The following is a 21,559-nucleotide window of genomic DNA, read 5'->3' on the forward strand; positions in this document are numbered from 1 at the left end:
AGGGCCACAGGGGGAATGGTTCTTGTAATTGGGTCCATACCTCCTGCTCTGCCCCCCCCCCCCCAGTTGAATTTATGGGGCCTGGACCATACAGAGGAGTGTAGGTGCTACCCCCTTATCAGCAGCCCTGCTTGTATATGTTGAGGGCACCACTCCCTAGATCAGGGGTAGGGAACCTCGGCTCTCCAGCTGTTTTGAAACTACAAATCCCATCATGCCTCTGCCTCTGGGATTCATGCCTGTGATTGTTAGGGTCTTGCAATGTCTCATGGGACTTGTAGTTTCAAAACAGCTGGAGAGCCGACGTTCCCTACCCCTGCCCTAGATGATGTTTAGGTTACCATTCTGCACAAGATATTGAGGCTACTACTGTTGTACAGGATTCTGAGTGTAGCCCTGTGCCCATGATGCTGAGCGTACCCCTGTGCCCAAGGCTCTGGCACTTATGCCCTGTAAACACGGTCGGAATTTCCGACGGAAAATGTGCGATCGGATCGTATTGTCGGAAAATCCAATCGTATGTGGGCTCCATTGGACTTTTTCCGTCGGAATTTCCGACAAACAAAGTTTGAGAGCAGGATCTAAAATTTTCCGACAACAAAATCCGATCATTTAAATTCCGATCGTATGTAGACAATTCCGACGGACAAAGTGCCACGCATGCTCAGAATAAATGAAGAGACCACAGCTATTGGCTACTGGCCCGTTTATAGTCCCGACGCACGTGTTGTACATCACCTCGTTAAGAACGATCGGATTTTCCGATAACTTTGTCCAACCGTGTGTATGCAAGACAAGTTTGGCACAAAATCCGTCGGAAAAAAATCTGATGGATTTTGTTGTCGGAATGTCCGACCGTGTGTACAGGGCATGAGCCTTGATGGGTGTCTAGGTCTCTGGCAGAGGCGATGGATGTTGTGCCAGAGAAGGCAAATTGACTGATGCTGACTATGAAGGATTGATCAGTGTATGTAAAAGGAACTGTCTGGGAGGGACGCTCTATATGAAAGCAGGGAAGGGATTTCTGTTTGTATCTTGAAGTGCTGTTGAATGTAAGCGTATAGGAAATATTCCCTGTAAGCCCAAGGTTGCTCTACACTGCTGGTCTAGGAAGGATGCTTTGCATAAATGGAGAGAATAAATCTGGAAGGAATGCAGGGGGTAGATGCTGACGGTATTGTGGCTGGAAAGCTGCAGCTGTGGAGGGTATTGTTACAGAATGGTTGTGGAGGACGTGTTACCTCGAAGGTTTCTCTGCAGAGGAGGCTGGATGAGATGAGGAATCCCCAGTTTAGGGAAATGATGAGATGGTCTACATTTGCAATAATATAATAATGTAATAGTGTATCCCTGAAGCTGAAATAGATAGGATACTAATTGGGGAGAGATGTTCAAATATATAAAGTAATTTGAACGCTCACTGGCACCCCCTGGTCAGTGACTAATTCTGAATGAAACAAAATATCTGTCATGGTGTAAATTTTGAATGGATGTTAGGCTTCATTAACACTTGCCGTTTCTGGAACACAGGACAAAATACACAGGAAACGCGTGTTTTGGCACACGTTTTGGAAATGCACTGCAAATGTACATTGTATTTTCGATGCCATGTTAATGCCACCCCTAACATGGTTACCAGACACAAGTTTTGTCACACAGTAAACATGGCAAAAAATGCACACTGAATAAACACGCAACGCTCCGCGCTTGATAAGGTTCTGGAACTTCTTTGTTGCATTTGTTGCATGCATAGGGCAACCCATTCAAGTGCATGGCCTGCCCCAAAATTTCATTGAAAATACACTGTGTGAAGAATACCGCTCAGTATACCATTGTGTAAAGGATGCTGCTCATGGTACCACTGTGTGAGCGATGCTGCTCATGGTACCACTGTGAGAACGATGCTGCTCATGGTACCACTGTGTGAACGATGCTGCTCATGGTACCACTGTGTAGAGCATGAAGATGCAATTAATGGACCTCCAGCTGTTGCAGAACTACAAGTCCCATGTGGCATAGCGAGACTCTGACAGCCACAAGCATGACACCCAGAAGCAGAGGAATGATAGGACTTGTAGTTTTGCAACAGCTGGAGGTCTGCTAATTGCATATCCCTGTTGTAGAGGATTCTGCTCAGGGTACCACTGTGTGAAAGATGCTGCAGGATATCACTGTGCGAATGATGCTGCTCAGGGTACCACTGTGTGAATGATGCTTCTCATGGTATCACTGTGCGAATGATGCTGCTCAGGGTACCACTGTGTGAATTATGCAGCTCAGGGTACCCCCGAGTGGAGGATGCTGATAAGGAGATGCCTTTGTAGAGGATGCTGCTCAGAGTACCACTGTGTGAATGATGTTGCTCAGGGTACCACTGTGTGAACGATCCTGCTCAGGGTACCATTGGGTACCACTCATGGTACCACTGTGTAGAGAATGCCTTTACCTCATCTGCTGAGTTTGAAGTTCCCCATTAGAGATCCGTCGTGTGCTGTGACGATGGGAGGAGATCGATCGACTGCTGGCTTACCATTGCCTTCAGATTACAGGCTCATTCTGATCTTAGGGGGTCTCCTTTGGTTTGCTGATTGGATTGGAGGAATCTGAAATCGATCACTTTCTACACATGCACTTTACGTCTTTTATATGGACTGTTTGATGAAGATTCAGTACATTCATGTTTGCACTTTACTGCACTGATTGGACTTCGCACCTTTTCCTGTTTTTGCATTGATTTTTATTATTTTGCATTTCATGCGATTTCTTGCACTTCAGCAATTTTTTTGCATTTTATGTGTTTTTTATGTTATTTATGGTTTTGTTTGCACCTTTATGCACTTAGACCTTCCTATTACTATTGGACCCTTCTTGTACTTTATGTGAAGAGTTTGGCACTTTGTGCAATTTTATGCAACTTTTTCACTTTATGCTATTTTTTTGGTTAATTGTTCTGTTTTGTGATTGCTATCCACTCCCATGCATTTTATGTGATTGCTATCCACTTCTTGCACTTTATGTTGAAGACTTTGGCATTATATGCGATTTTATGCAATTTTTATCTCACTTAATGCGATTTTTGGTTAATTATTTTGCTTTCTGATTGCTATCCACTCCTATGCATTATTGATTATTGTTGGTTTCTTTTATCATATGGATTTAGTCGGTCTGGTCATGTTACACTGCTTTTTTGTTTATTTATTTTATTCAGCTTGACCACTCACTTTTCCTTACTGCAGTTAGCGCCACATATTTATTTTTATTTGATTGCTTTTTGTGTGGGAACACTTTTTTATGTTTGGCAGCTTCTGTTGGTCTGTGTGGATTTGCTTTAGCTGTTCACTTTGGTTTTGTGTATTAGTCTGCCTTTAGTTTACTTCATTCAAATGCATGGCCTGCCCCAAAATTTAATAGAAAATCCACTGTGTGAAGAATACCGCCAGCATACCATTGTGTGAAGGACGCTGCTCATAGTACCACTGTGTGAACGATGCTGCTCATGGTGCCCGGACAAGGGGGAGGGGCTGCGTGTGACGGCGCGCGGCCGGGAACACACAGCTATTGAAATGAAAGCTGTGATGTTCCCGGCGCTGTGATCAAAGAGGCGGCGGAGGCGGCTCTCCTGCGCTATACACCCACCATGATGGGCATCACCGGAGCCCCGCCCCCACCCAGGCCACGCCCCATTTTCGGCTCCATTATCGGCCGTTTTTCTCTTTCTGCAAATTGCCGAAAAGGGCATTTTCGGCCGATATGTTTCAGTGCATCACTAATACCTGCACACCCATGGGTTATCTCCTGAAAATGTATTAAGAAAAATTGCATCAATATACAGCTCTCAAGCAAAAATCCCTCCTCCCTCACATATAGTGCCACATCCCCCAAATAAATACAAAACCCTGTCTACAGACCCCTCCCACCCATCAGACAATAATATGGGAAATCATTCCCATCCCCTATTTCCCCTCAGTGCATAAGTGGGACCGCTAAAGGCCCCCCTAAAAATGTGTAACCAGAGCTAGAACCAAGAGACTGTGACACCACCACTAGATGGTACCCCTGATGACTGCACCTAAATCCAAACCTAACCAATAAAGATACCAGACGGTGTAGTTGCCTGATGACCTAAGTATAGGGCTCTGTACTAGGGATGGCTGAACAGTTCACCCGGCGGTCGGTTCGCGGCGAATTTCGGCTGTTCGCGGTCCGCCCGATCGGCGGATTATTGCCGCTGTTCGCCCGGCGGACTTGCGTGTTTACTGTCTAAAAGAACTTTGACCTATGATGACACATCCATCATGTGGTACAGGACTAGTGATGGACGAACGTTTCGCCCGGCGGTCGTTTCGCGGCGAATTTCCGACATTCGCGGTCCGCACGTTCGAACGCCTTTTTCCGTCGTTCGCCGCGGCGGACTTACGTGTTTAATGTATACAAGAACTTTAACCTTTGGTGACACGTTTATCATGTGATACAGGACAGCCAATTGAGACATGACAGCACATGGACACTTGGACATTCCCCCTAACCTATAAATACACCCGATCCGGTGGCCATTTTACATTCTTTCTTCTGTTACGATAGGGACAGGTTCCTGTGTGGAGTAGGGAGAGATAAACCACTAGCTATTTGGTACACAAAAGTTCTTTTCAGGACTGGTATAGGTGTTAGGTGTTGATAGGTTTGCTGTGCTGCTGATTCTTGCAGCAGCCTGAGTGTCTTTTGTTAGTTTAGAGAAAGGGAAAGGACGGTGTATGCTACAGGGACAGCCAGATTAGTCTTTCATCATCATCATCATCATCATCATCATTAGCTGTTACTATCAAGGTCCACAAAAGAGCTGTTCCAGTAACCACTAATCGTTCTCTTTTTTTGCCAATTTGTATAGGGACAGGAAGGAAGCAGTGTTGTCAGGCAGTGAGGGTAATTTTAAAGACTTGCTGTTATTATTAGTTCCACAAAGGTTCTTTTCAGGACTGGTATCAGTGGTACAGTAATAGGCTTGTACATGTATAATATTCTTTCTTCCAAATATAGAAAGGATATTATACTTGACTGCTGCCCTTCTGCTGCAGTCTGCTAAACATTCACAACTCACTTGTTCCACAAAAGTTCTTATAAGGACTGGTAACTTGGTATAGGGTGCTACGGTACATAGGCTTGAGTGCGGTACAGTCTGCTGTTCTGTAAGGACCGCTATCGGTCCACAATAGATAGGGTTGACGTGCACCACTGCTGACCGCTGCCCTATACTGCAGCAGTCCTTCAGCGGTATAGGGACTGACGTACAGTCTGCTAATCACTAACACACAACCTGCTTGTTCCACAAAAGTTCTTATAAGGACTGGTAACTTGGTATAGGGTGCTACGGTACATAGGCTTGAGTGCGGTACAGTCTGCTGTTCTGTAAGGACCGCTATCGGTCCACAATAGATAGGGTTGACGTGCACCACTGCTGACCGCTGCCCTATACTGCAGCAGTCCTTCAGCGGTATAGGGACTGACGTACAGTCTGCTAAACACTAATACACAACCTGCTTGGTCCACAAAAGTTCTTATAAGGACTGGTAACTTGGTATAGGGTGCTACGGTACATAGGCTTGAGTGCGGTACAGTCTGCTGTTCTGTAAGGACCGCTATAGGTCCACAATAGATAGGGTTGACGTGCACCACTGCTGACCGCTCACCTATACTGCAGCAGTCCTTCAGCGGTATAGGGACTGACGTACAGTCTGCTAATCACTAACACACAACCTGCTTGTTCCACAAAAGTTCTTATAAGGACTGGTAACTTGGTATAGGGTGCTACGGTACATAGGCTTGAGTGCGGTACAGTCTGCTGTTCTGTAAGGACCGCTATCGGTCCACAATAGATAGGGTTGACGTGCACCACTGCTGACCGCTGCCCTATACTGCAGCAGTCCTTCAGCGGTATAGGGACTGACGTACAGTCTGCTAAACACTAATACACAACCTGCTTGGTCCACAAAAGTTCTTATAAGGACTGGTAACTTGGTATAGGGTGCTACGGTACATAGGCTTGAGTGCGGTACAGTCTGCTGTTCTGTAAGGACCGCTATCGGTCCACAATAGATAGGGTTGACGTGCACCACTGCTGACCGCTCACCTATACTGCAGCAGTCCTTCAGCGGTATAGGGACTGACGTACAGTCTGCTAATCACTAACACACAACCTGCTTGTTCCACAAAAGTTCTTATAAGGACTGGTAACTTGGTATAGGGTGCTACGGTACATAGGCTTGAGTGCGGTACAGTCTGCTGTTCTGTAAGGACCGCTATCGGTCCACAATAGATAGGGTTGACGTGCACCACTGCTGACCGCTGCCCTATACTGCAGCAGTCCTTCAGCGGTATAGGGACTGACGTACAGTCTGCTAATCACTAACACACAACCTGCTTGTTCCACAAAAGTTCTTATAAGGACTGGTAACTTGGTATAGGGTGCTACGGTACATAGGCTTGAGTGCGGTACAGTCTGCTGTTCTGTAAGGACCGCTATCGGTCCACAATAGATAGGGTTGACGTGCACCACTGCTGACCGCTGCCCTATACTGCAGCAGTCCTTCAGCGGTATAGGGACTGACGTACAGTCTGCTAAACACTAATACACAACCTGCTTGGTCCACAAAAGTTCTTATAAGGACTGGTAACTTGGTATAGGGTGCTACGGTACATAGGCTTGAGTGCGGTACAGTCTGCTGTTCTGTAAGGACCGCTATAGGTCCACAATAGATAGGGTTGACGTGCACCACTGCTGACCGCTCACCTATACTGCAGCAGTCCTTCAGCGGTATAGGGACTGACGTACAGTCTGCTAATCACTAACACACAACCTGCTTGTTCCACAAAAGTTCTTATAAGGACTGGTAACTTGGTATAGGGTGCTACGGTACATAGGCTTGAGTGCGGTACAGTCTGCTGTTCTGTAAGGACCGCTATCGGTCCACAATAGATAGGGTTGACGTGCACCACTGCTGACCGCTGCCCTATACTGCAGCAGTCCTTCAGCGGTATAGGGACTGACGTACAGTCTGCTAAACACTAATACACAACCTGCTTGGTCCACAAAAGTTCTTATAAGGACTGGTAACTTGGTATAGGGTGCTACGGTACATAGGCTTGAGTGCGGTACAGTCTGCTGTTCTGTAAGGACCGCTATCGGTCCACAATAGATAGGGTTGACGTGCACCACTGCTGACCGCTCACCTATACTGCAGCAGTCCTTCAGCGGTATAGGGACTGACGTACAGTCTGCTAATCACTAACACACAACCTGCTTGTTCCACAAAAGTTCTTATAAGGACTGGTAACTTGGTATAGGGTGCTACGGTACATAGGCTTGAGTGCGGTACAGTCTGCTGTTCTGTAAGGACCGCTATCGGTCCACAATAGATAGGGTTGACGTGCACCACTGCTGACCGCTGCCCTATACTGCAGCAGTCCTTCAGCGGTATAGGGACTGACGTACAGTCTGCTAAACACTAATACACAACCTGCTTGGTCCACAAAAGTTCTTATAAGGACTGGTAACTTGGTATAGGGTGCTACGGTACATAGGCTTGAGTGCGGTACAGTCTGCTGTTCTGTAAGGACCGCTATAGGTCCACAATAGATAGGGTTGACGTGCACCACTGCTGACCGCTCACCTATACTGCAGCAGTCCTTCAGCGGTATAGGGACTGACGTACAGTCTGCTAATCACTAACACACAACCTGCTTGTTCCACAAAAGTTCTTATAAGGACTGGTAACTTGGTATAGGGTGCTACGGTACATAGGCTTGAGTGCGGTACAGTCTGCTGTTCTGTAAGGACCGCTATCGGTCCACAATAGATAGGGTTGACGTGCACCACTGCTGACCGCTGCCCTATACTGCAGCAGTCCTTCAGCGGTATAGGGACTGACGTACAGTCTGCTAAACACTAATACACAACCTGCTTGGTCCACAAAAGTTCTTATAAGGACTGGTAACTTGGTATAGGGTGCTACGGTACATAGGCTTGAGTGCGGTACAGTCTGCTGTTCTGTAAGGACCGCTATCGGTCCACAATAGATAGGGTTGACGTGCACCACTGCTGACCGCTGCCCTATACTGCAGCAGTCCTTCAGCGGTATAGGGACTGACGTACAGTCTGCTAAACACTAATACACAACCTGCTTGGTCCACAAAAGTTCTTATAAGGACTGGTAACTTGGTATAGGGTGCTACGGTACATAGGCTTGAGTGCGGTACAGTCTGCTGTTCTGTAAGGACCGCTATCGGTCCACAATAGATAGGGTTGACGTGCACCACTGCTGACCGCTGCCCTATACTGCAGCAGTCCTTCAGCGGTATAGGGACTGACGTACAGTCTGCTAAACACTAATACACAACCTGCTTGGTCCACAAAAGTTCTTATAAGGACTGGTAACTTGGTATAGGGTGCTACGGTACATAGGCTTGAGTGCGGTACAGTCTGCTGTTCTGTAAGGACCGCTATAGGTCCACAATAGATAGGGTTGACGTGCACCACTGCTGACCGCTCACCTATACTGCAGCAGTCCTTCAGCGGTATAGGGACTAAGAGTTTTGTCACAGGGTCATTTAAAAAATGACAGGCAGAGGAAGAGGCAGGCCCTTCCGCAGGGGTGGTAGGGGTAGGGCAGGAGCAACAGGCTTGAGCCAAAGTGGGAAGTTGCAGAAGGTGCGTTCAATTACTTTAAAGGATGCACCAGACTTGGTTGAGTGGCTCGCTCAGCCTTACTCTTCTGCACCCTCCTCATCCTCTCGATCTGCACCCTCTTCTTCACTCTCTGCTATGTGCACCCCCAAAGACACTACCACCAACAACACGACCACCACCACCACCACCACATACCTTCCGCTTGAGTCACTGGAATTATTTTCCGATCCATATCAAGAGGACATTTCTGATGCGCAGCCACTCTTGGTATTGGATCAGGAAGAGGAGGTAGCAACAAGCGCTACTCAGCAGTCTGACGCCAGTACCCAGATCAGCCCAAGGAGGAGGTTGGTCCCCGGTGTTGCTGCCTACTCCGAGATCTCTACTTATAGCGGTGGGGAAGGTGACGTTGATGATGACGTGTCTAGTGATGTCACGTGGGTGCCCACAAGAGAGGAAGAGGAGGGGAGTTCAGAGGGAGATATGGACCAGCAGATAGGGAGGAGAAGCAGCAATGACTTACATTGCACAGCAGGGACAAAGCAGACTGCAAATGTATCAGGAGCGAGTCATCGACCATGTACGGTCACATCTGGCGCTCCCAGGACACCGGCACATGGCTCCGCAGTGTGGGCTTTTTTTAACGTGTCCGCTGCTGACAATAGCGTTGCCATCTGCAATCTTTGCAGTCAACGCGTTAGTCGCGGTAAGCCCAATACTCACCTAGGGACGACCGCCTTAAGAAGGCACATGAGCAGCCATCACCGAGCCCAGTGGGAGCAACGGAACACACAAAGCCACACTGCAGGCTCTCACCGTCCAGCCTCGTCTTCTACTTCTCCTTCTCCTCTCTCCTCACAATTGTCCTCCACTCCACCTTCCATCACGCCAAGCTCACATTTTTCTGCAAAAAGGCAGGCTTCCGTGGGCCTAATGTTTGAGCGTAAAAAAATGATGATGCCGGATAACCCTCTTGCCCAACGGTTGGCGGCTGGCTTGTCAGAACTCATAGCCCGCCAACTACTGCCATATAAACTGGTGGACTCGGAGGCCTTTCGCAAATTTGTGGCCATTGGAACACCACAATGGAAGGTCCCAGGAAGGAAGTATTTCTCAGAGAAGGGCATCCCAGAGCTATATGGCCATGTTCAGCGGCAAGTGAATGTATCTCTGGCACACAGTGTCGGTGCCAAGATACATCTGACCACAGACACGTGGTCTAGCAAACACGGGCAGGGAAGGTATATCAGTTTTACTGCCCACTGGGTGAACCTTCTGACGGCCGTCAAGCATGTAACCCGTGGCACCCGTGTAGATTTGGTTTTACCGCCACGGATTGCATGCAGGCCTGACTCTTCTTCTCCTCCTCCTACTCCATCCTCCTCCCTCTCCTCCTCAGCTGCCTCCTCCTTTTCCGCTGCTAGCGTCTCTTCCACTGCACCGCCCAAGCTCCCCAGAACCTATTCCACATGCCAGGTGAGACGTTGCCATGCCGTGCTGCGTCTGTTGTGCCTGGAAGCAAAGAGCCACACTGGCCCGGCACTCCTTTCAGCTTTGCGTTCACAGGCAGATGAGTGGCTAACACCGCTCAATTTGACAGTTGGTAAAGTGGTGTGTGACAACGGTGCCAATCTGCTTAGCGCATTGAAACAGGGCAAAATCACGCACGTGCCGTGCATGGCACACGTCTTAAACTTGGTCGTGCAGCGATTCCTTGTCAAATACCCTGGGGTCCAGGACATCTTGCGGCAGGCAAGGAAAATCTCGGCCCATTTCAGAAGATCTTACACGGCCATGGCTCGCCTTGCTGACATTCAGCGGCGACACCATCTGCCGGTCAGACGTCTTATTTGCGATTGCCCGACGCGATGGAACTCAACCTTCTATATGCTTGATAGGCTGCTCCAGCAGAAACGTGCAGTTAACGTCTACCTGTATGAACTCTGCGAAAGAAACGGTTCTGGGGAGCTGGGTTTTTTTTCACCGCGCCAGTGGCTGCTCATGCGCGACACATGCAGACTTCTGCGGCCATTTGAGGAGATCACCAAACTGGTCAGTCGCAGCCATGGCGCCATCAGTGACATGGTACCTTATGCCTTCTTTCTGGAGCGTGCATTGCGTCGTGTCATTGATCAGGCTGTGGAGGAGCAGGAGCGGGAAGATGAGGAAGTCGCAATGCTGGATGAATTCCCAGGGGGGGCTACTCTATCTGAGACAAGTCAACAACAGGAGTCTGATGAGGAGTCAGAGGAGGATGGTGCCGGGGCGGATGAGCAGGAGCAAGAAGAGCATGCTTTAAACCTTTCTGGGATCCCTGTTGTGCGAGGATGGGGAGAGGAGAATGAAGAGGACGACATTATCCTGGATGATGAGCAGGAGCCAGGCCACCACACCGCTTCCACTTTAGTGCAAATGGGGGCCTTCATGCTCCAGTGTTTTAATAGGGACCCCCGTATAAAAAGCATGAGGGTCAAGGACCAGTACTGGGTGGCAACGTACTTAGACCCCCGGTACAAACACAAAATGGCGGAAATGTTACCGCCGTCGCAGAGGGCTGTCAGAATGCAGCACTTCCAGGCCTTGCTTCGAGAAATGCTGCATTCTGCTTTTGCGTGCGCTGGCAGAGGAGCAATTCCCACTCCCAGAGAAGGATTTGCGGGTACCAATCCAACAGCGCCTGCAAGAAGAGGCCGGTTTGAAGATGTGTTGGTGACTTCGGATATGAGGTCATTCTTTCAGCCGACCCATCGACAGGTGTCATCCGGATCCAGCATCAGGGAACGCCTAGACCGTCAGGTGTCCGACTACATTGGGTTAACGGCCGATGTGGACGCTCTGAGGAGTGATGAACCCCTAGACTACTGGGTGGGCAGGCTTGACCTCTGGCCAGAGCTTGCCCAATTTGCAATCGAACTGTTGGCTTGCCCCTCATCCAGTGTCCTGTCCGAAAGGACGTTCAGCGCAGCAGGGGGGATTGTGACCGATAAGCGTACTCGCCTAGCTCACCACAGTGTTAACTACCTCACATTTCTAAAAATGAATGAGGCATGGATCTCGGAGGAATTCAACACATGTGACCAGTAGACCATGTATATGTCTATAAACTATTTTTTTAATCAAGCACACAGACCTTCTTAATTCATTTGGCTCACTTCCTTGACCCAAAAAAGCACACCGTACTATATGCCCCTACCCTCCTCTTTGAAGAGGTTGAGCGGTGTCATATTTCTACTGGGGCTGCTTATGATATCCCTGTGCTGTGCTGACTTCCTCCTGGGGGTTCTTATTATGAAGGGATCACACTATCCCTGTGCTGTGCTGACTTCCTCCTGGGGGTTCTTATTATGAGGGGATCACACCATCCCTGTGCTGTGCTGACTTCCTCCTGGGGCTGCTTACGGTGCTGCTGTCAGTGCTGTATGTCACGGTGCTGCTGTCAGCGCTGTATGTCACGGTGCTGCTGTCAGCGCTGTATGTCACGGTGCTGCTGTCAGCGCTGTATGTCACGGTGCTGCTGTCAGCGCTGTATGTCACGGTGCTGCTGTCAGCGCTGTATGTCACGGTGCTGCTGTCAGCGCTGTATGTCACGGTGCTGCTGTCAGCGCTGTATGTCACGGTGCTGCTGTCAGCGCTGTATGTCACGGTGCTGCTGTCAGCGCTGTATGTCACGGTGCTGCTGTCAGCGCTGTATGTCACGGTGCTGCTGTCAGTGCTCTGTATTACGGTGCTGCTGTCAGATGCCTCTATCACGGTGCATGTGTCATTCCGGTATGTCACGCTGCTGGTGATCATCTCCTGCACCCTCTTCTTTGCCTACCCTGGTCCCTGACCTTCCCTCTCCTCCATTGCCTTCATTAGCTCCATAGTCCTGAATTGTTAGAACAATTTCCCAAATAAAATAAAAATGCTTGTAGTTATCGATCCCAAATTCACCTCATACATGTATTATGTCATTGTCCAGATGGTGGGACTACGTTTTACCCCCTAATAATTACCACGTGGCCGCAAATTCGACATGAAGGTTTGCAAAGTTCGCCTCCCATTGAAGTCAATGGGGCCCGCGGCGAACGTTCGGTTTCGCGAACGTTTGGGTCCGTTCGCATTTCGCTTTCGCGAAACGTCCCGTCGGAAGTTCGTCCATCACTATACAGGACAGCCAATTGAGACATTACAGCACATGGACACTTGGACATTCCCCCTAACTTATAAATAGACCCGATCCGGCGGCGATTTTACATTCTTTCGTATGTCACTATAGGGAGAGGTTGCTGTGTGGAGCAGGGAGAGACTGCAGTGACCCAAATTGCTAGCTATTAGGTCCACAAAAGTTCTTTTAAGGACTGGTAGGGTATAGGTATAGTTCAGAATATAGGTTTGAGGCACTGCTATTCAAGTCATTGTTGCAGCTGTCTTTTGTCAGTGCTGAGAGAGGGACAGGACGCTGTGTGCAGCAGGGACAGTCAGTTTCATCATTAGCTGTTACTATTAGGTCCACAAAGGTCCTTTTCAGGACTGGTATGGTAAAGTAGTACAGGATATAGTTTTGAGTACTATTCAAGTTATTGTTGCAGCAGCCTGTGTTTTGTCAGTTTAAATAGGGACAGACAGGAAGCTGTGTGTGGCATTGAGGGACAGTCAGTTTAATCAGTAGCTGTTACTATTAGGTCCACAAAGGTTCTTTTCAGGACTGGTATGGTAATAGGCTTGTACATGTATAATATTCTTTCTTCCAAATATAGAAAGAATATTATACTTGACTGCTGCCCTTCTGTTGCAGTAGTCCTTTATGAGTATAGGGACTGAGGTACAGTCTGCTAATCATAACCTACAAGTTGCACAAAGGTCCTTCTAAGGACTGGTAAGGTATAGCGTACTAGAGTATATAGGGTTGAGTGAGGTACAGTCTGCTAATCCTTAAGGACTGGTATAGGTCCACAATATATAGGGTTGAGGTGCACTACTGCTGACTGCTGCCCTATTCTGCAGCAGTCCTTTATCAGTATAGGGACTGAGGTACAGTCTGCTAATCACAACCTACTAGTTCCACAAAGGTCCTTCTAAGGACTGGTAAGGTATAGCGTACTAGAGTATATAGGGTTGAGTGAGGTACAGTCTGCTAATCTTTAAGGACTGGTATAGGTCCACAATATATAGGGTTGAGGTGCACTACTGCTGACTGCTGCCCTATTCTGCAGCAGTCCTTTATCAATATAGGGACTGAGGTACAGTCTGCTAATCACAACCTACTAGTTCCACAAAGGTCCTTCTAAGGACTGGTAAGGTATAGCGTACTAGAGTATATAGGGTTGAGTGAGGTACAGTCTGCTAATCCTTAAGGACTGGTATAGGTCCACAATATATAGGGTTGAGGTGCACTACTGCTGACTGCTGCCCTATTCTGCAGCAGTCCTTTATCAGTATAGGGACTGATGTACAGTCTGCTAATCACAACCTACTAGTTCCACAAAGGTCCTTATAAGGACTGGTAAGGTATAGTGTACTACAGTACATAGGGTTGAGTGAGGTACAGTCTGCTAATCCTTAAGGACTGGTATAGGTCCACAATATATAGGGTTGAGGTGCACTACTGCTGACTGCTGCCCAATTCTGCAGCAGTCCTTTATCAGTATAGGGACTGAGGTACAGTCTGCTAATCACAACCTACTAGTTCCACAAAGGTCCTTATAAGGACTGGTAAGGTATAGTGTACTACAGTATATAGGGTTGAATGAGGTACAGTCTGCTAATCACAACCTACTAGTTCCACAAAGGTCCTTCTAAGGACTGGTAAGGTATAGCGTACTAGAGTATATAGGGTTGAGTGAGGTACAGTCTGTTAATCCTTAAGGACTGGTATAGGTCCACAATATATAGGTATGCTATGCTCATTATGAGGGGCTCCCACCATCCCTGTGCTATGCTGACTTCCTCCTGGGGCTGCTTATTATGAGGGGCTCCCACCATCCCTGTGCTATGCTGACTTCCTCCTGGGGCTGCTTATTATGAGGGGCTCCCACCATCCCTGTGCTATGCTCATTATGAGGGGCTCCCACCATCCCTGTGCTATGCTCATTATGAGGGGCTCCCACCATCCCTGTGCTATGCTCATTATGAGGGGCTCCCACCATCCCTGTGCTATGCACATTATGAGGGGCTCCCACCATCCCTGTGCTATGCTGACTTCCTCCTGGGGCTGCTTATTATGAGGGGCTCCCACCATCCCTGTTCTGTGCTGACTTCCTCCTGGGGCTGCTTATTACGAGGGGCTCCCACCATCCCTGTGCTATGCTGACTTACTCCTGGGGCTGTACCTCTGCTGTGCATATTATGAGGGGCTCCCACCATCCCTGTGCTATGCTCATTATGAGGGGCTCCCACCATCCCTGTGCTATGCTCATTATGAGGGGCTCCCGCCATCCCTGTGCTGTGCTCATTATGAGGGGCTTCCACCATCCCTGTGCTATGCTGACTTACTCCTGGGGCTGCTAACGGTGCAGGTGTCAGTGCTGTATATCACGGTGCTGGTGTCAGTGCTTTATGTCACGCTGCTGATGTCAGTGCTCTCTATCACGGTGCTGGTGTCAGATCACTCTATCATGGTGCAGGTGTCATTGCTGAATGTTACGCTGCTGATGTCAGTGCTCTCTATCACGGTGCTGGTGTCAGATCACTCTATCACGGTGCAGGTGTCATTGCTGTATGTCACGCTGCTGATGTCAGTGCTCTCTATCACGGTGCTGGTGTCAGATCACTCTATCACGGTGCAAGTGTCATTGCTGTATGTCACACTGCTGATGTCAGTGCTCTCTATCACGGTGCTGGTGTCAGATCACTCTATCACGGTGCAGGTGTCATTGCTGTATGTCACGCTGCTGATGTCAGTGCTCTCTATCACGGTGCTGGTGTCAGATCACTCTATCACGGTGCAGGTGTCATTGCTGTATGTCACGCTGCTGGTGATCATCTCCTGCACCCTCTTCTTTGCCTACCCTGACCTTCCCTCTCCTCCATTGCCTTCATGCGCTCCACAGTCCTGAATTGTCAGAATTTTACATATAAAAAAAGAATGCTTGTAGTTGTCGATCCCAGATTCACCTCATACATGTGTTATGTCATTGGCCATGTGGTGGGACTATGTTTGCACAGCTAGTAATTATTTTGTGGCTGCAAATTTGACCTGTAGGTTTGCAAAGTTCGCCTCCCATTGAAGTCAATGGGGCCCACCGCGAACGTTACGGTTCGCGAACTATCGGCCGCGTTCGCGGTCCGCGTTCGCGAAACGTCCCGTCGGAAGTTCGTCCATCACTACTCTGTACTTCATAACCACAGTGGGTGAATAAAGTAACCAGGTCGAGGAGTCCTCAGATGAGCCGGTCTTACTGGATTATGATCTCCTCTGTGTAAGTGATTCCTTGATGAACCAATCCTGCTCCCACCTAGGTATGTAACATGAAATTTAATAATCCTTGTGGTAAATGTATAACAGGGGATCAGACCGTGAGTGCTGGCTGGATGAAGAGGAAAGGTCCTCATCCACTAATGTATTGTATTGCATACAATGTCATATACAGATATGGATCATATGGAAATGATACCACAAATGGAGAACCTGCTGAACAGTGTTACAAGGGTGCACAAATAAATAAATGCATTCATCCAATCCGTCCAGTAGGTGACTGGATCCCGCCAAACCGGGTATTCCTCTAGAACTGCCAATATGATCCGTATGTGTATAAGTGTACTCACAGTTCGGCACCCTCAAGTGAAGACTGACTGGTTGTGATTGTGGAAATCTTCCAGAAAGTTGCCATCAGCAAAGTAACTGAATGAAGATAATAGAAACGGCTATCCCATGGGTCAGGCAAATGATGCAGGTTGAGCAAGTTATGCAGGTTAGATGATAATGTTGAATGAAAAGCCCATCGACACAGACCTATATATTGCTGACTTTGTGTTTGAGATTTCGCATCACTTCTTTTTATGGCCCGTACACACAAGCGGATTTTCCGTCAGAAACGACGGAATTCCGCTCAAGCTTGGCTTGCATAACACGGTCACACAAAGGCTCTCTGAACTTTTGACCGTCAAGAACGCGGTGACGTACAACACTACGACGAGCCAAAAAAATGAAGTTAAATGCTTCAGAGCATACGTCAAATTGTTTCCGAGCATGTGTAGGAATTTTGCGTGTCGGAATTGGTACAGACAATCGGAATTTCCTATTGGAACTTTTTACCACCGTAAAAATTGAGAACCTGAGAACCTGCTCTCAATCTTTTGATGGCGGGAGTCCGACCAAAATCTCACATCGGACTTTTTTGATCGTGTGTACGGGCCATCACAGTTTAAATTTCACAGAAACAGTAACTGATGATAAGTCTCCCCGGAGGGGCCACAGACAGCAATAATAGCCTGATATAAGTTATAACTCTTCCACAATCTGTCCAAAGCTATAAATAAAAAATATGATTGGAGTTACTCTTTAAGATGTATCCTTGCCATTTAGTTGTTGGTCCTACAATTTGCTATTTTTTTCTACTATGAGCATTCATATGGATTTAATATTTTATTTTTCTTGGAAAATTACAAACAATGCTCCCTGCCCAGTATCACACACCTTTTATTTTCACATTTTCATTTAACCACAGAAGCAGCGTTAAGCTTTTGGTCCAGGGGGGCTAATGGGGATGCTGGTGAAGAAAAGGCAGAATTCTCTAATAGGTTTTTTTTCTGGGGTGTGGTAACACCAAATAACAGAATCATCACCTTCCAACCATGGATCAGACAAGGAGACAGACAAAGAGAAATGATAAGACAAAACAAGATTCTTGTATGGATTTTATTTTCTCTGGAAGTGTAGGAGCACTAGAGCATACTATCAGCATGCTGTAACTCGTAGGGGGGTGGATGATGAATGCTGCAAAAATAATGAAAAAATTAAATTGCCTTTTTGACAGTGTGCAGCAATATTATTATACAGTATCAGGAGCTTCTGAATTTAGAAAAAGACACAATAAAATACTTTTACAATAGGGATAGATAGTTTCTTTCAGAATATATTAGCCTTGTCTTTATCTCCACTGCAGGTATACACTTAATATATATGTAAACACTATTAATGAACTTCTTTTATTTGCTTCCTGTTGGTCTGGTAAATATATAACTTAAAGCGGAGTTCAACCAAACTTTAAGGACTTCTCACCCCCTTACAGGCCACATTTTGGCATATAATTTTTTTTTGGGGGGGGGTATAAGTACCTTGTTTTGATGGGTACCCAGCTCCCACTTCCACTCGCGCCTCCTAGGCGACTCCTCCTCTCGCAGTGCATACCCGGCTGTGAAGCCGCAAGTTGTCACAGCTGGGTGCCATCCCTTGCAATGCCGACACCGCTGAGAGGAGAGGGAGAGAAGCAATGCTTCGGGTGGCCACATCGCTGGACCGTGGGACAGGTGAGTGTCTGTTTATTAATAGTGAGCAGCTACAAAAAGTGTAGCTGCTGACTTTTAATAAACAGAAAAACGAGTGGAACTCCGCTTAAGGGCTTCTCAACCCCTGACAGGCAAGATTTTGGTATATGATTTTTTTGGGGTGTGGGTACCTAGTTTTGACGGGTACCCAGCTCCCACTTCCGCTCGCACCTACTAGGCAACTCCTCCTCTCCCCCTCCCTCCCTGCAATCTTCTGGGGCATGTCAGAGGTCCCAGAACATTGCTCGGCCATTCAGGATGCGCAGTGAGACTTGCACATGTGCAGTGTGCACCCGGCTGTGAAGCCGCAATGGTGGCACTGCGGAGACAAGAGTGAGAGGAACGAGGCTTTCGGCAGCTGCATCGCTGGACCGTGGGACAGTTAAGTGTCTGAATGATTTGTATAGCGCTGCAAATGCGAACTGAATCACCTGAAGGAGCTTGATCTGTCCTGTGTTGTCAAGCTTCTTAGAAGAGGTGGTTCTTGAGTTTTTTCCTGAAGGCCTGATGGTTTTCTTCCATGCGGATGTAAGTCGGTGGAGCGTTCCATAGCCGTGGTCCTTGGACTGTGAATCTTCATTCTCCCTTTGATTTGTAGCGGGATTTGGGAATGAGGAGGAAGTTTTGGTTAGATGTTTGGAGATTGCGATTGTAGTGTGTTATCTTCTCGCCTAGGTATTGAGGAGCGTTTCCTTGTATGCATTTGTGGGTGAGGCAGAGGGTCTTGAATGTAATCCGATTCTTTACAGTTAGCCAATGTAGGCTCCTCAGGGCGGGGGAGATGGATTCCCAGGGTTTTTTTTCCTGTTATCAGTCTTGCCGCCGTGTTTTGGATGAGTTGTAAGCACGCAGTTTTAGATTGGGGTAGTCCCATGTAAAGGGAGTTTGCGTAGTTGAGTCGGAAATTAATGATTGTTCCAACTACTGCTGCTTTGTCCTCAGTTTGGAATGAAGGGGATGAGTCTACATAGCAGGTGGAGGAGATGGTGAGATCTGCTGACTACTGATCCAATTTGTGCATCCATTGACATTTTTGAGTCGCAGATGACTCAGAGTCTCTTGGCTTTGGTGCTTGGAGAGATGGTCTGTCCAAAGATGGTGGGGGGTGTCCATGATGATGTTTTTAGTGGTGTCGGTGGAGATTGGGGTCAGAAAAAAATTCTGTGATTTTGTGATGTTCGTGTCGGTATCTTCTTCTTGCTTTGGTTGAATGAGGTTGGTTGTTTTTTTTTCTGGTGAATTGTCTTCCTGATGTTGTCGATTTTGTTGATGAAAAAGTGTGATAACTCATTGCAGAATTTGTGAGTTTCGTTTGCTGGGAGCTCTAAGCAGGTAGGGTTCATTGATTGAGCGACTATTTGGAAAAGTTCCCGAGGGCGATTTAAGGCCGATGAGATGGTGTTCAAGAAATGTTATTTTTTCGCTTTGAAGATAGCTTTGTGGTATTTCTCTGTGAGTGCTTTGTAGTTTGTGTGGTTTTCCTTGGTAGGATTTCTTCTCCATACTTTTTCAGCTCTTCTGCGTTCTTGCTTGAGTAGAGTGTTCTGCGTTTTGGAGTCTGCTGTTTGTAGTACTGCCTTGTTTAGGGAGTTGAGTGTTTGACCCGTTGAGAGGTTTAAATTTAGCATTGCTATTTTGTTTGATAGTGTGGTTTTGAAGAGTTCGGAGTGTAGTTTCTTCTGAGATCTGGTCCAGTGTGTTGATGTTGCGTGTTTCCGTTTTTGGAGGGTGGTGTTAGTGGTGATTTTGAATTTGATAGCGTGGTGGTCCATCCATGATAGTGGTATGTTGTCGAATATGTTGATGTCCATATTATGTTTGAAGATGAGGTCCAGAGTGTGTCCTGACCCATGAGTGGGAGCCTTTATCAACTGCTGGAGACCCAATTCTTCCAGTTGGTTAATGCAGGCGTTAGCGATAGGGTCTTGGGTAGAGTTTGCGCAGCGGTTAAAGTCTCCAAGTATCCCAAATTTTTCGGTTTTCAGGATGTGTATTGAAATGAATTCAGTGAGGGGTGTAAGATTAGTCTTTGGTCCTGGTGGTCTATAGCATAGTAGTATGTGGGTGGTGTCTTGGGGTGTTGTTTGAAGATGTAGAGTTATGCCGTGTACACACAACCGGACTTTTTGACAGCAAAGATCAGACGGAAAGGAGTCCGTCTGACAATTCGATCATATGTGGGCTCCATCAGACCTTTGCTTGCCAAAAATCGGGCGGACTTTAGAAATAGAACATGTTTTAAATTTTCCCGCCGGAATGAGAAATACGTTCGTGTGTATGCTAGTCCAACGGACAAAAAAGGACGCTAGGGCAGCTATTGGCTACTGGCTATGAACTTCCTTATTCTAGTTCAGTCATACATCATCACGGTCGAACACACTTTGGTGTGATTGTGTGTGTCCAAATCCGTTCATTCAGAAAGTCCGCCGGAACTCCGACGAAAGTCCATCGGGAAGACTGTTGGACCTAGTCCGGTTATGTGTACACGGTATAAGTGTTACCATGAAAGGCAATGAGTTCTGTAACTTTAGTTTGGTGAGCACAAGGTGAGATTTAAAGATCACTGCTAGGCCTCCTCCTTTTTTTCCTATTCTATGCTCAGTTAGGATACTGTAGTTCTCAGGCATCAATTCGGTTAGGATGGTGTTGCAGTCGGGTGTTAGCCAGCTTTCTGTGATGAAGAGGCAATCTAAATTGTTTTGAGTGATGAAGTCGTGGACTTCCAGTCTGTGTTTGATTGCAGATCTGGTGTGGATCATGGCGCATGCCAATTGTTGTTGTTGAATTGGTGTCTTTCTGTGTTTGTTGGTTGATTGTAGGTTGGTCTTTAGTAGTTGTACTTTTTGTAGGATTTTTTGAATGGAGGTTGGTAATTGCGGTGGTGTTTCTAAGCCTCTGGAGAACGTCCGCTGAATATTTGAAGTTACACATGGCGAGAAAATAATGTTGATGGTGATAGGTGCCTGCGATGATGATACTGATGTAGCGCCGACTGTGTTTGCTGAAGAAGATGATGGTCCTGAAGGATGTCGCTGAAGTATTGAGGTGCTGATGATGGTGCGAATGGTTCTGGTGGTGGTGATGAAGGGGGCCCACTGACCTAACCACCCTCCCGTTGATTCAGAGGAAGGCAAAAAAAAAACTAGTTGTGCTGGCCAATTGCTACAGTAGTAGCAGTAGTAGTGTCTGTTTATTAAAAGTCAGCAGCTACACTTTTTGTAGCTGCTGACTTTCAATAAACAGAAAAATGAGTGGAACTCCGCTTTTGTTGTATATGTCTGATACATGTCAAAAAAGTAAAACTATTGATTCTGCAAGAAAACCAATATTTTCTTGTGTTCTGTGCACCCTTGCTGTGTTATCTTAACCTCCCTAGCGGTAATCCCGAGTCTGGCTCGGGTTGGGATTTTA

This window comes from Lithobates pipiens, unplaced genomic scaffold (genome assembly GCF_037356315.1).
Source record: "Lithobates pipiens isolate NorthernLeopardFrog02 unplaced genomic scaffold, aLitPip1_a1.2 Scaffold_23, whole genome shotgun sequence".
Classification (NCBI taxonomy): Eukaryota; Metazoa; Chordata; class Amphibia; order Anura; family Ranidae; genus Lithobates; species Lithobates pipiens.